The sequence below is a fragment of the Coenobita brevimanus genome, chromosome 93, assembly GCF_032717465.1.
Source record: "Coenobita brevimanus isolate Jiangsu-jjx chromosome 93, ASM3271746v2, whole genome shotgun sequence".
Lineage (NCBI taxonomy): Eukaryota > Metazoa > Arthropoda > Malacostraca > Decapoda > Coenobitidae > Coenobita > Coenobita brevimanus.
Window position 1 is genome coordinate 37,417,104 of NC_137046.1, and position 16,542 is coordinate 37,433,645.

Consider the following 16,542-nt stretch of genomic DNA (forward strand, 5'->3'; position numbering starts at 1 on the left):
GGCCTCGGAGGTCCCATCATGCTTGTACCCTTAAGTGAATGAGGCTCTACCGTTGTGCAAAATTCCGTGCTTCTAGGGGGAAAAAAAAAAAAAACACGCCGAACAGTTTCGGGTGACACCAGGGGGCAGCAGCCCTTGTAGGGGGGAAGGGGGGAAGCGGTTCTCGGGGAGGTTCCACATGCCTGAAACCTGGCCTGCGGGGAGGTCTACTAACGTGAAAATTTTCGTTTTCCTAACACTCCTCTCATAAGGCCTGGACCCCATTCTTCAAGAAAGTACAACTCAGTGAGTGAGAGAAGGAGTCATGGAAGGAGAGGGTGACATAGTTAGGGATAAGCATTACATTCTGCTGCCCCTGTGGGTGCGGCAAAAGACAAGCCATGGGCAAAAGACACTAGTCTAATAATTTCTTCCATCTCTGTTTCTAGCTTCAGTGCCCGCTTACCTTAAGTGAATCACTGTATTTATTTATTTATTCTTATTTCTGCGTATGCAGCATTGGATATGGGTTAAGGAGCCAGTCGTCTGAGGTCTTGACTCCTTTCTTACACCACCAGTTGCAGCATCCTCTTTCACACGTCACCACTTAGTACTAATACCAAGCCATCTATTCAGAGCGATTGGAATGCTAGTATAGGATTAGTTGGAGAAGGTTATGTATTTTTTTTTTCCTCACAAGATCTCAAAAAATTATTAATGGATTTCAATGATATTTTGTGGATAGGTGGCTCATGGGTGAAGGAAAAGGTGATTATTTTTGGTGGTGATCTGAATTGTCTGGTATAGGCGCTGGCGGAGGTATTCGATTTCCTTGTGCTGTCTGGTTTATGATAACCTGAGTGAAATTAAGGCAAGAACAATAAAGACCATTTTGGCGTAATTCAGGTCACAATATTCTCTACGTAGGTGGGTCGATCTTACCGCCGTATAATTGATATTGAGTGTACGAATGTATCGGCATGCCCCAAATATTCGATGCTCATTTAAGGAACACCTGCATCACAAGACGTAATCACCTTGCATCCCACGTTACAGAGTGTAGTCAGCAATGATCGAAAAAGATCAGACCCAATCTATTAGCTATCATCAGATGCATCAGAGATTACTGGTGAAAACTGAAAGCCTATCCACATCTTTGCGCTCTCAGTTTTAATAATATGGCCCTCAAGCAGTGACACTGATATAACCGAGTGGCTCCACTAAGCAGTTATGAAAGCTTCCTCACTCACTCCTCACCCCCGCAAGAGAAAGCTAGTGAACTGACGGAGAAGGGCAACTTCAGCTTGCAGCGGAGTTCAGATGAGTCTGGGGTCACAACAACAGCAACATTTCCAATTCATTCCTGTAACCAGTAGACCATCACCACACCTGCTAATGTGTGGTATCCAATAACCAGCTGTCTGTATTAAATGCACTGTTTTCTTGACGGAGGACCCTTTTCAGCTGAGTACAATGTAGAGTTGGCATCTGCTTTCCAGAAGAAGAGTTCGATTTCAAACTGGGGCAGGGAACGGTCTAATTATCTGAATTAAAGCCATTACACCAGTCCTGAATGAGACAGCCCTAGCATATATTCAGTGTGAAAGGTGGGTATTAGTGCCGAAGCGGTGACATGTGTAGGCTTGTGACTGGGCTCCAAGGAAAGGATAATAAAGTATGTGCCCAGAGCCAGACACACAAAATATAGAATACCGTAGCTAGAGCAACAAAGCCGGGAAAAATATAAGTAAAAAACATGAACGAAAAAAATTGCCTCCATTCAGAATTCCCACCAACACTCAATTTCCGACACTATCTGCTTTAATCTGCCGGCACCTGTTGGAGTATCCACGACTTTCTCAGCATTATGAATTATTGTGGGAAATGAGTCAAATGTCAGATACTGCTCTCCATTATCCAGTCCTGCGTGTTGTGTCTGGACGTATCAGGGCTGCTGCCACCTGATATAATACTGACCACTTCCTCAATGCCTCAGGGTGTTGTGAAAGGTGAATTATTTCGTGGGCTCCACTGATACTTAATGCCGTCGTTATCAAGCCATTTTCATTATTATCATTATTATTATTATTATTATTATCGGCGTCGCCGTCATCGTCGTCGTCATCGTCATCATCATCATCATTATTATTATTATTATTATTGCTCTCATCAACCTCATCATGGCCGTCATCATCATCATCATTATGATTTATAATAATTACAATAATAATGATGATAATAAATAATACTGACAACAACAATAATAATAATAATAAATAATAATAATAATAATAATATTATTATTATTATTATTATTATTATTTAGTATTATTTATTATTAGTATTAGTATCATCATCATCATCGCCCAATTTCTGCAAGCAAAGTTATTTGTCAATGTTTACTTATATAAATATTGTGGGAAATAAGCTCCTTCAAATCCTAAGCATTCATTACCAAGTTTGATCTACAGAGTCACTGAGAAGAAACAAGTATAGTACACTGCCGTTACATTTATTGTTCTATTTGTACTCTAACCTTACCTAAAATTGTCGTCTCTCCATCTTGTAGGCTAAGCAGCGGTCTGTGAAGAGATCAACGACAAAATTACTCGTGACTAGCATCATAGGGCATGTTATGCAGAGCTTTAGTATTGACTACTCTGTTAGTGAGGTACGTGAAATAAGCTACAAAAGGACTATAGTCAAGTAGAAAGAGTAACCAATCATAACCGCCTCCTAACTGCATATTTAGAATAATTGTTCTAAATTCCTGTATGTCTGGCTGTGTCTGAGTGAATCACTAGGACTAAGATTTTTCTCGAATGAACAAAATCGTCTGGTGTTTGGCAATTACAATTTGTAGGATTAACAAAAATAGAGAAAATGTTACTCTAAAAGGCTTCTGAGACATCTCGTTGCTTCAGTTTTCCATAACTGAGCGAAATCTCACCGTGATAGTCTGATTTCGATAACACATTCTACTGATATGTTCACGGCAAAAGACTAAACTATCCTTGAATCCCTGAATGGCGTCAAAGTTTGTGAATTTTTGACTAGCGGAAATTCCTTCATTATTGAGAATGTACAGTAAAGTTGCCCAGACAAGAGACGACTTCTGTAACGCATTAGGATATACGTCCTGACACTTTTTGGCGCGACAGAACTACACCGAGTAATGTGGATGTGCTAGAACTCCAGTACTGCTTAATCCCTTCTCTCCAATGATGTATTTTATCCTATTGCTCGAGAAAGTGAGCGACAAGCACGTGCGCGCGCACGCACATACACACTTTGTTCCCCAGACAAGTGGGTGAGTGGGGGGGTGAAGTGGGGAGAGGGGCATCTCACCGTTCAGCAAACTTTGCAATTTTTCTTTAAATGCCAAGAGTACTCCTAAAATTGCCACAGCACTGAAAGTGTTATAGTAAGAATTAAAAAAAAAAAAAAGTTCATTTTATTGTGTATCCCTAAAGTATGGGATATGCCACTTAAATACAGAAAACTGGTTCATGAACAGCAATTTTATGAAATATTATGCGTTACCGACTTGTGTGATTTTGGCAGCGGCCAGGATCCTGGTACCTGTCGCCGATTAGAGCTTTAGCGCGAGTCACAAGTCCGGACGTGCTTATTCGATTTCTGTGGAAAGCAGAAAACAAAACGCGAATCCTTCAATCAACGCAAAAAGGTAAAACTACAGTGGAAAGTGGTGACTCCTGACTTTTATGAAATCACGTGGAGAAAATAAGAGAGGAGCTCTCAGGAAGCAACACTTACACCTTACATTTGCTCTAAGACCAAACTTTTGACTCTGCCATGTGATCTTGCCTTCTGACCGATTTTTCTCAGATGTGAATTACTACAGCCTTGCATGGTCTTCAATCTCACAACTAACCTTGGTTCAAATTGGATCAGAAGCGCTGAATATGACCCTGCCCTGTGACCTTGACCTTTAATCCATTACTATCAAAACAGAACCACATCATCTTTGTCTAATCTAAACTGTTCCTCCTACTTTAACCCAAATCGTATAACAACTTTCTGAGTAAAAGGGCTGAAAATTTGACCTTGCACTGTGGCCTTTATCTTTGACCGACTGTTCTCAAAAGCGGTTCAGTTAACCCTTTTCTAACTTTCAACATTTCCACAACGTTCAGTCAAAATCGGGTCAAAAATGTAAAGACTGGCCTATTCAAGACCTGTGACATTTTTCAGCCAAGGTCTACAGTGCTTCATACCCAAGGGAGCACGAAACCCCACTGTTAAGGAAAAAAATAAATAAAAAAAAACGTGTTCGGCTATGTTATGTTTGAGTTAGGCGATTCAAAAGAAAATGAAGAACAGAGAAAGAAGGAAGAAGAAAGGGAAGAACTAAAAAAAAAAAAAAATGAAAAGAAAAAGAAATCGCTGTTCTTATCGTGTTTATATGTTTTAATGTTATGTTTTGATTACTTGGGGTCGTTCTGAGTGCAGAAAAGCTCGAGGATCAAGGCTATTTGTTTATAAAGATTAAAAACATCTATGTTGGAGTTACGAAGTTTATGCTTGTTAAGGCTTAAAGGGCACGTTGAAGCCATCCTGCACAGAGCTCTAGTGAGACTTTGATTTGAGTAATTTCATGTAAAAAATAAAAAAGAAAAAAGAAAAAGAAAAAGCACCTCTGAACCTAGTTTAATACACGTGTCAACTGTAGTTCTTATGGCCATAAATAAATCTGTAGGATCAATAATTAGATAAAATAATAATAACAATAATAATAATAATAATAATCGTCGTCATCATTATCATCACCATATGTGTTTATATTACGGATAGGTTCAATAACACCGTACCGTCAAGCACCGCGTGTGGGTGAATCACAGCAGCACCACCTTTTACCTTAATCACTTACTAGGAAAGCCAGGTCATTGGTCTTCCTGCAACACCATCATTTTTCGCGCGCGCGCGCGCGCACACACACACACACACACACACACACACACACACACACACACACACACACACACACACACACACACACATTTATACCCACGAACATAAACACCTACACTTGCACACTCAAACACACATTTGCGTGCCCGCACACATACATACACATAAACACATTCACACGCACACAAACACACAGCATATACCCACGCAAATGCACACACACACACACACACACACACACACACACACACACACACACACACACACACGAAGCCTCAGGATTAGCCCAACCATAAATCATTTTAGTTTCCTCACGTTACCACACGGGTCAGATCAGATTTCATACTCCCATGATTGCACCAACTCAGTTATTAACCCACGAGTCCGCGTGGCGTCCTCTTCAGTTTATTATTGCTGCTGTCAGACGAATTAATTCAACTTGGGAAAAGTGTGCGTATGAACTGGGTATATTATGGCTGTATCAATCCGCTCTAGTTTAAAAAGTCGCGACTAAACAGGATAAATGTCTGGAAAGAGCAAGATTATAATAATGAACATGTTTTTGGATTAAAAATGCTTACCACGAGAGAGAGAGTAATTCCCCATAATTGCATGTTTCCACGATCTAAAGTTTTAACAGTTCCATTACTATTTCCATTTACTGAAAGTTTGGTGATACGACAGTTGATTCTAGCTTGATCACTTAACCAGATGGCTTATATCAAAGTTTATGATCGCCTGATTCCAGTGAGATTAGATTCTATATTCGCATGACTTCACCAACTTGATTTCGAACCCCTTTGAATCTCGGTGACGTCTTTTATAATGTTCACGCAATTAACAGACAACTATAGGAAACGCCCGTTGCAATTAAAATACTTGTTGTGAAGCTAAACCTTACTGTTAGAAAATCCCACCAAAGTTGACCAACACTATCAGGCCATGGCAATAATAAAACAAAAATGACTTCAACCACTTCATTTCTTATCACGCATCTGATTACGATAATTATTGTCAGAAAGTTTGATGGTATGGCAACTGAATTTAGTATCATCCCTTAACCAGAGGACTGAGACCAGACGGCGTACTTGCACAGTTTCACCATCTCAGTTTTCAGTACAGACACCACTGCTTATATCATTGGCACAGTGTTTCATGGTTTTGTTGTTGATTAATTTCATCAGATTCTATACTCGCCTGATGCCAGTAAAAGTTAGATTCCATATAGTATTTGCATGCTTCCACCAACCTTGTAATTATCTGAAGCTCCTTTGACTCACTCTTTGCTGAATATAATCGCCTGACTTCAGCCGCAATAGAATACAAGGGCTGTTCGGACCATGAGAGGGTTAAGAGTACCATCTTTTATTTCCTTTCAGCTATAAAGAAAAAAAAAAAAAAACTGCAATTGCCTGGTCAAGAATTCTAGAGTTATCCCATACACGAAAGGATTAAGGATAGCAATACTCTTCCCTATTGTACATGCATTCTATTAATCTAGTTGACTAGTTCTTTTACGGTAAGAGGGATTTTAAACTTATTCTTATATGTGTGTCTGGCCAAGTAGGGTGAAGTATACCGTGGATCAGATTTGATGTTGCATTTGTAATTGTTATTGAAAGATATGTGATTCTTTTGAGCTTGTGTGTGTGTGTGTGTGTGTGTGTGTGTGTGTGTGTGTGTGTGTGTGTGTGTGTGCGCGCGTGTGTGTGAATTCATATATATTGTTCATTTAAAAGTGCTTCTGTTAATTGTGTGTGTGTGTGTGTGTGTGTGTGTGTGTGTGTGTGTGTGTGTGTATTCATATATATTAGTCATTAAAGAGTGCTTCGGTTAATTTTGTGTGTGTGTGTGTGTGTGTGTGTGTGTGTGTGTGTGTGTGTGTGTTTTCATATATATTAGTCATTAAAGAGTGCTTCTGTTAATTTTGTGTGTGTGTGTGTGTGTGTGTGTGTGTGTGTGTGTGTGTGTGTGTGCGCGTGCTGGCGTGCGTGCGTGAGCGTGCCTTCTTCTACATGTGCTAATATTTTAACTTCTCGATGCTGCACCACAAAACACACAAACACATCAATTTATTCCCCATGCAGCAAGGACAGGCGCAAGGACGGATATTGGCTTTACTACGGCCTTCCAACACACTGTCTGACAAGGACTGATGATTTACGAGTCTTACTTGGCCCCATAAAATATCCACTTCATGGTCATTGATCTATCAGTCTTTAGATTATGAACCACTGTAAAACTCCGACTGTCTTTGGTGATCTGTTCTGTCTTCTTATGATTCATTCTGGCTGTCCTAATACTGTCTCTCTGCCTGTCTGTGCGTCTTATATATATATTTTTAAGCCTCTTATGTTTATCTTCTGTCAGCTCGTTTCCTGTCTGACTTGATTTTCTTGTTTGTTTCTGTTTGGCTGTCTTCCTACTGTCCGCTTATCTGTCTCTGTGTGATCTGCCTTCTGTGCGCCTCTTCTGTTTGTCTATTATTTGCTTGTTCATGACTGACCATCTGTTTGCATGCATGTATGTATGTACGAGTATGTATGTACCGGTATGTATGTATGCATATGTCTGTGTGTGAGGGGGGTCTGTCTGTCTCTGTTTGCCTGTGTCGTTCGGTCTGTCTGTCTGTCTCTGTGTGTGTGTGTGTGTGTGTGTGTGTGTGTGTGTGTGTGTGTGTGTGTGTGTGTGTGTGTGTGTGTGTGTGTGTGTGTGTGTGTGTGTGTGTGTGTGTGTGTGTGTCTCTATAATTACTTCGGGGGAATAGATTATAATACCCAAAATTCGCTCATTCAGAATAATGTGCATCATTTACTAGCACTGACGAATATTTTGCAACTGACCTTCACGCCAACACTGCAACTGTGCGTGTATATATAGCAGAATCAATGCCAGTCCTTCCCCTCTTCATCATTTTTAAGCAAGTAATGATGGGGCTTGCAGGCGTAATGTCACCCCTCGTCATTCTCCCTCCTCTGTATTTGGCTTGGTGATTTACTTCCCTTTGAAGTTGTCAAATATCCTTAACTGATTTTTTGACACACGTTCCTCGTCATAACAGATACCTGATAATTTCCAAAGCCTTTCTGACGGCAAGTTTGGTCGTATTTTTGAACTTTGACCCTCCCACGGCCTCGTTTTCTCTAGATTTCGAAACCAGCTAAGGGTAGTCGAGTTTATTTAGCATACAGCTAGTACAGCAACTTGAGTGTTAATGTTGGGACCATAAATCTCCTGGTCTCCTCTTCCCTCCCATTTTGCTGTAGCTGTCACCAAGAGAGGTGAGTTATAGAAGCCTATGACTTTTAATAATCACTCTGTACAATTTTTAACTTGGTCCAGATTTTCATCCTTTTGCAGTTTATTTCATGTTGCTGTGTAGATGAGTCAATTAATTCTACTGCTCTACGTGGTTCCACAGCACTTCTTTGTGACTTGCATTTTTATCCAGTGCCAATCTCTTCTTACTACTCATGATTCGATGTAGAGAGATGGGAATTTTAGGCTCTGTAAGGGGAAAAGAAGCACAGCTTAGTTATGTAGTGTTTTCCCTCGGCCCAGCTGTGATTCTTGTCTTGCAAACAAAAACCATTTTCTACCTTCCTAACCTCACAAAGCAACGAAAGGTAAAAGTTTTCAGTTGCGGAGCCATATCTCGCTTCTTCATAAGTGCTCTCCCTCTTTCCCTTATTTGAGGTCTGTCTGTCTTTCTGTCTGTCTCTATCCATCTATGTCTGTCTACTTATCTATCTATCTATCTATACCCCAGTTTCTCGCTGCACAAGACCATACAAGGAATTACCCCTGTATCATCCAGATACTTAGCCCCGAATGAACAGTCTGTATGAGTGAATGCATCAGAGTACTAGTGAGGAAGGCGGGGGGTGGTGGATTTCGCATGGACCGAGGGATGGGGTTGTGTGGGCTGGTGGGAAGGGGGGCAGGTTGAAGAAAATGGTGGGGGCAGGTGGAGTGTGATAGGGCAAGACGGGGCGGGACGGGATTGAGTGGGTTGGGGGCTGGGCAGAGACGAATATGGTGGGGTCGGATGGATCGGGGAAGGGTGTAGCGAGTGGGGGCTGACGAGGCGGAGTACAATAAGGGGACAAAAAACACTCAACCCAAACACTAACAACAAGTAACCTAAATTTTAATACAGTTTTCTGTTTCACCTACTGTCTCTTCTTGACCAACCTCTTCTCTTCCCACTAACCACCCTATCAAAGAAAAAAAAAAAAAAAAAGGAGAGTGGCTGGGTTAGAGCAGGCTGCGTATGAATGAGGAGGTGGAGGGAAGCAAAGGGTCCCTAACTAACACCCTAGTGGTTCTGATTTACGAGGCATGGCACACGGCTGATCCGGGGCGCAAATTACCGCGCTTAACCCGTCATTTTTACTTCACTCCCACCACCGTCAGACGATTTCATTCAGCTAAGGAAGAACTTTTTGGACTGAAGGGGTTAGGTACAGTCTTCCTTCACGTCTCAAGTTCGAGAGGCTTTTCGTAGCATCGTCTGGAGGTAGCAAGAACTAACTATATGGACTGGGTATCGTGGCGTCTAGCAAAACGAAGAGTCGATGTTTACGCCCGGTCTACAACGAAATTTTACGAAAAGTAGTGGAACTGATCACTTTTTCCTTTCCATGAGATTGGGTTAGGTTTGGGTTAAAGAAGGCGTGGTCATTCTAGGTATAGAAAATTTTGTGGGCGGTGCTGAAATGGAAATGTATGAGTTCGAGACAATAAACACTTAGCCTTCAAAAACTTCACACTTTTACCACCACAACAAAGGCTTGTGTGTTGCAGCTGCACGAGGCTTACATGAGGGAGTGTTAGTGCCAACTTTAACATATGGATGTGAGACTGTGGTGTGGCATGAAAATTAAAAGTCAAGAGTAAGAGCAGTGGAGATGAGACTGCTGAGGAATGTATGTGGAGTACAGAGGGTGGATAGGATACGAAATAATGTGATCCGCGAAAGATGTGGAGTGAGGAAGTCGGTGGACACCAGAATCGAAGAGAGTGTACTGAGATGGTGTGGTCATGTGGAGAGAATGGATAACAATAGGGTGGTGAACAAGGTATATCTGAGCGAATTTGGGGGAGGGAGGAGGCAGGGTGGGCCGGGGAGGGAGTGGGGAGATATGGTGCATGGGTGTGTGAGGAGAAGAGGTTTGGAGTCGGTGGGGCTGGGGAGCTGACAGGAGGTCGAGCTGGCTGGATGAATGTTGTGAGGAGAAGTGCATGACCAGGGATTTTGGCACCCCTTTTTTAGAGTGGCAGCGTCCGGATTGACTCACTCGGATGCGTTTATGTGAAGCTGCAGAACGTGGTGAATGTTTGGCGTATCCAATAAAGCCAAGATTCCGGGGGCTTGAATGGTGAGTGGATGAAAGCGTGGCCCGTTGGATTGGGCAAATTTGGGCTGTCTGGACATTACTACTCCTCATCCATACTGCTTATCAAACAGAGTCAGTTCGAAGATATTTAAGTTTAAAATGGGATGTTAACCCCTTGCCATGTACTTCCAACAAAATTCATCCAGCAAACTCGATCCCCTGTCATTTCCCTGGTCTCATCCACCTCTATATCTCGCATTCACACACTATCTTCTATCTTCTTTCTGTCCATCTTCTTGGTCCACCACCCTTCCTGACATTATCAATCTCAATTACATATATCCTTTTCACCAACCTAATTACACTCCCTTCCTCCGAATGTCCATTACGGTGGCAGTGACACTTCTGTTAAGCTGCGAAGACCTATTAATTATTGAAGTCAATCAATCCACAAGATCATACCATCTAAGCACGCTCCCTTTAATTCTGCCATCCGCAGTCCTCCTACATCGTTCACGAATCAATATTTTTTACCCTATTTACTAAAGATATAATCAATAAAAATAAAACATAAGTCGTCGTACAGACCGAGTTAAGACGCACATCAGAACTGTGAAAATAAAACCGTCTCCCCCTCATTCGGTTCGGCTTCCATTAATTCCGCAGCCACTTGAGAATTATAGTGATAGCCTTGACTTCTACCTCTTAAAACCGACGACGTATTCTTTATTGGATTCTTGGATTTCTTTTTTACATAAATGGAACTATGTTGCAAAATACCTCATTAATGCGTGACCCGATTTGGATAAAAATTGGCACACGTGTTAGTTGACTTCATTACATAGCAAATAAAGGTCAGACGCCAAGGGTCAAGGTCAAAGCTCAGAGTACGAGGTATCTTAGGAATACCTGATCAGTTGGTTTTGGAAGAAGTGATTTAGTCTTGGTACAAATCTGTCTTTGGTCTTGGAGGAAAATCAGAGTTTAAGATACGGCGTTATCTTATAAAAACCGATCTGGATCAAAATTCACACACTATATGGGAATGAAAGGAAGCTATTTGGCTTTGATATGCTCCATCAATGGAAAACATCACGAGTAAATGTTAAAGCTCAGGCGTTGCGTCCCTCTGCTCTCAGTACACCGTCTTTAGTATTCTTGCTGCTTTCAGACTAACTGAATCAGGTTAGATGAGACTTTTCGAACTGGAAGGGTTAGATACAGCCTTCATTAACCCAGTCTATGCGAGAAGCCTTTCCTAAGTTGAACAGCATCGTCTCGAAGTAGAGAAAAATAAACGACGCTACGAGATTCAAAAGGTTAGGAAAAAAATGGACGAGTACCTGAGGGGGGGGGGGGGGGCTTGGTGTGGATGAGGTAGTGGTGCTGGGTAAAGAAGGAGGGCAAGGCGATTAATTGTGGCGAAGAAGCCTGAAGGATGTTTTCGTCACGGTCAACCAAACTGAAAACCGGGATTAGGCGCCTGTCATTGAACACACACACACACACACACACACACACTGGCGCAGTGGTAGCGTTCTCGCTTGCCATCTGGTAGACGGGAGTTCGCGCCTCGCTCAGGTTGCGAAAAGTTTCACTGACGAAGTGGGTGGTTACTGTCCCCCTTGAGCATGGGGACGGGTGTGTGCGTGTGTGAAGGTCACAGCCTTGCCCTTAGATCGGACTATATGAGCTCTCAGCTCCCTTCCGGGAGGGTAAAAGCTGACGATCACGACCATCAAGTGATCCTGACCGACCCGGTGAATTACACACACACACAGACGGACAGTTAGCTGGCTAGCTAGAGAGATTGGAAAGTAGATAGACACAGGTAGAGAGATATGGATCAAGAGAGATTCACAGATAGATGAAGAGACAGACAGACAAATAGAGAGGTACAGACAGGTAGGTAGACAGACATACACCAGAGAGGTAGAAATAAGATGGTCAGATAAAAATGCAGACAGAGACATAAAAGAGAGAGAGAGAGAGAGAGAGAGAATCAGAACAATAATTGGATCAGTACCGACAGAAAACCCTAGAGGAGTCATTAGGCAGATGAGGTGGACTGGGAGTAAGGTAATGGGGAGGGATAAACTGAATCACCCAGCATGTGGTTACAGTGATTTAAGGTGTGGGGAGAGGCACGGGAGACCAGACAACCGCTCCCCCATTATTTACTCCTCTCCCGTCTGCCCACCCCCCGTCGCGTTTCCCCCATTCTCTTTCCCTTTCCCCTATCCTTTCCCTTCGTCTTACTTTGCCGTCCATTCTTTCTTTCCTTTTCTTCCCCCTTTTGCCTTCCCTTCTTCCCAAGTTTCTTTGTCGCTTTCCTTTATTTCCTATTCCTTCACCTTCCCTCCACTACTTCTTGCATCCTCCCCCCGGTTTCCCCCCCCCTCCTCTCTTTTTTCGTCTGCCCTTCCCCCCTTCTTCTCTCTTGCTTTCCCTCCTCTCCAACTCCCTGACCCTCCCTGAACAACCTCATACCTTCCTTTTTTTCCCTTCCCTTCTCCTTCCCTCGCTTTCCTACACCAATCTCGCTTTACGTCCTTTCTATTCCCTCCCCTTCCCTTCTTTCTTTCTTTTTATTTTTTTTCCTACTCCCATCTCGCTTTCTCTCCTTTCCTACTCCCTCACTTTTCCCTCCACTACCTCCTGCCGTCCCTCCTTTCCTTCTCTCCCCCTCCCTTCCTCCCCACCGCCCCCTCTCCCCAGCTCAGGATTGCAGCTTCCACTCGGGGCTAATTTAATGTTCGGGGAGATTGATGGCTTGGCTGGACGCGTTGATGACTTCGTGATACCGCGTGTTTGTTTACGGAAGGTGTGTGTGTGTGTGTGTGTGTGTGTGTGTGTGTGTGTGTGTGTGTGTGTGTGTGTTGTGTGTGTCTGTGTGTGTGTGTGTGTGTGTGTGTGTGTGTGTCTGACTGTGTGTTGTGTGTGTGTGTGTGTCTGTGTGTGTGTGAATGGCTTGTGGGTTTATTTGGAATTATGGGTTTCGTGAGTGGATAAAATGCTTGCTCTGTGTGTGTGTGTGTGTGTGTGTGTGTGTGTGTGTGTGTGTGTGTGTGTGTGTGTGTGTGTGTGTGTGTGTGTGTGTGTGTGTGTGTGTGTGTGTGTGTGTGTGTGCGCGAGCGCGCGCGTTCTTAAACTTTGTGTTTTTGATTGGGTTGAGTTCGCTTTATCAAGAGCGAGAGGGCTTGTGAGTGCACGTGGGTGTGAGTGCGGTGGAATTTATTTGAGTGCGTGTGATGTGCGAGAGAGTGCTGAGTAGGAAGGCGTGAAATTGGTGGGTGCGAATGGTGTAGTAGGGCGCGCGACCAAGCTGCGTAAATAAATAGTGTAATAATGTGGTCCGTGAATGTGTGTGTGAAGTGGGTGAGCGGGATGACCGTGTGTGTGTGTGTGTGTGTGTGTGTGTGTGTGTGTGTGTGTGTGTGTGTGTGTGTGTGTGTGTGTGTGTGTGTGTGTGTGTGTGTGTGTGTGTGTGTGTGTGTGTGTGTGTTGCATGGAGCAAGGCACTGACTTATTAAGCATATGTGTCTGGAGAAAGCGTCAGAAGATGAGGCTTGACTGTACGTGATTATATATATTTTTAAACATTCACACTTTTACTGCACAAAAACTAGGTTATTGTGAAGATTGTGATGGTGACGATGATGCGGTAATAACAATGACTATGATGCTACCAATAATACCAATGATGAATAATGGGACCACTGCCACTAAATGTTCTACCATTATACCAATCCTGAATGACACTTAAACTGGACCAATTCAACATGGTCGGTGGGTATTGGCGCTGCAGTGGTGACATGCGTAGTCGTGTGGCAGATAAGTGTTATGTCTCAGGGAACAGACTGTCAACTTTCTGCCCAGAGTAGGATTTAAAAAAAAAAAAAAAAAAAAAAAAAAAAGCCATAATTGACTTACTGACCTAAGTCGCCCCAGAAAACCGTCTAAGGGTGGGTAAAGAGATGGGCACAATGAACAAGTAAACTGGTTAGATTTCGTAGGGTATTGATGAACGGTGAGATTCGGGCAGGAAAGTATACTCTGTTAAAATGGGTCTCGTAGGATTAGTGGTCTGTTTTGATTTTTTTTTATAATATCCTCTATAAGTTAAAGTGTCAGAAGGATAGAGATATGGGCATGGGAGAAAACGGAATGAGTAGAATGAGTTGGAATTGTGAGAAGAGGTGGAGAGTTGCCATGAGAGTGTAGCTTTGAAAATGAGGGCAATATGATCAATGGCTTAGTTAAAGTAACAGATTATTTTCAAAGAGTTCTCAAAACAAGAACAAGATATGCTCATGTGGTTCTCATATACCTGGCGTTTAGTGGTGCAGGTAAAGAAGACTGAAGAAAATTAATCACATGAAAAATTGGAGGAAAAATGGCACTGGCGAGGTTCTTGTTTATCGTAAAAGGAGCGGATGCCATGAACTTGAAAATCAACCACTTCTCCACTCAACCCGCGCCTTCCCCTTATCCCATCTGGAATAATGTGAGGTTATGGCAATCCCAGCGCCCACCAATCATTAAGCAAACAGCCTTTTAGTTCCCACGACACACTGGTAGTTGGTGGGAGCAGCTGGTGTTGAGAGTTTCTTTTCTGATTCAGCACCCGAAAGATTAAAAATGACTATCCATTCTATCTAGAATATTATCAAACTCAGGATAATGATGATGGTGATTATTATTATTACTCTGATGATGATGATGATGATGATGATGATGATGATGACCAATTACAAGACCTAAAAAAAACTTAAAACCTCATAAACCTGAAATTAAAGAATCCCAACAACAAAACAATCACACCATACATACCTGTTAACCCACCAACCTACCTACCTACCTGCCTACCCACCTTCCACCTTCTCCCTGAACCCATCCATCATCTCACTGCATAAACGTACAAGAGGCTCACCCCGTCTATCACCGCAGCAGCAGCAGGGGAGGGGAGGGGGAGGGAAGATGAGCGGGGGAGAGGGGGAAGGGAAGATGGGCGGGGGAGAGGGGGCAGGGAGGAAGGGCGGGGGAGAGGGGGCAGGGAGGAAGGGCGGGGGAGAGGGGGCAGGGAGGAAGGGCGGGGGCTATCCAGGTGTGATAATGGCCCCTCGTAAATCACACTCGCGGAAATGGACTTTAATCCGAGTCGCGGCGGCAGGCAGTTTGATCGCCAGTGTTGGGGCGGGGCTAGTGAGCACGTAAGGAGGGGGAGGGGGGGGGTTGGAAGGTTGGGTGGGGGAGTTCGTAGGTTTGTTGGGATGGGGTATGCAGAGGAGGGGAAGCTGTAGGTAGGTAAGCAGAGTGGAGGAAGTTGGAAGGTAGGTACACGTGGTAGAAGATGAGTTAGTGCGAGGTGATGGGTGGGCTGGAACGATGTGGAAAGTTGGAAGGTAGGTAAGCAGGATGAAAGAATGTAATTAAAATAGGTACAGTTCATGATACGAGGATTCATAGGGTGAGGAGGTTGGACGATAGGGTGGGAGAGTTGGTAGGTATTCGTATTAACTCCCCCATCTCATTTTTCCTATAGATACCCCTTGGCATAATGAGATTTAGGAGGGCAGGGGGAGTTTGTAAACGGGTGGGAAGGATGCGGGGAATAGGAATGTAGGAATACAGGGTGAGATAGTTGGCAGGTAAATTGGTATGGTGTCATAATGGTAAATCGACCTTCATTCTTTCCTGCTTTATCATTTCTCCATATTGTATAACCCTAAACACTGAAGATGTAAACACTTATTTGGCATCTAACGTCGCTTCAGTTAAGTACATTTAATTTGAGATTTTCTTCCTTAAAATAACTTTTCGTTGAGACGCACAAAATGACCATATTACCTTTGAGATAAATGTCGCTACTTCTTTGTCGTTTACACTGTAATGGTTATTAATATTTTTGCCTGATCTGGATGTGCGCTATGTACGTACGAACGTGTGTGTGTGTGTGTGTGTGTGTGTGTGTGTGTGTGTGTGTGTGTGTGTGTGTGTGTGTGTGTGTGTGTGTGTGTGTGTGTGTGTGTGTGTGTGTGTGTGTGTGTGTGTGTGCGCGCGCGCTATGGGGATGGTAGGTGGATTGGTGGGTGTGAGTATCTATCGTTGTACATTTTCAGAATAGCGAAGGTGTCTCCTCATAGGAATTAATAATGGTGTTACTAGTACCTCTGTGGTAATGACTTAAACCAGGCGATACTTGTGGGGGCATACTAGTATTCAAGAAACATCAAACAACATTATATATCGTGCCAGCCTTCTTTGTACACGTCAAATTGTGGTTAATATT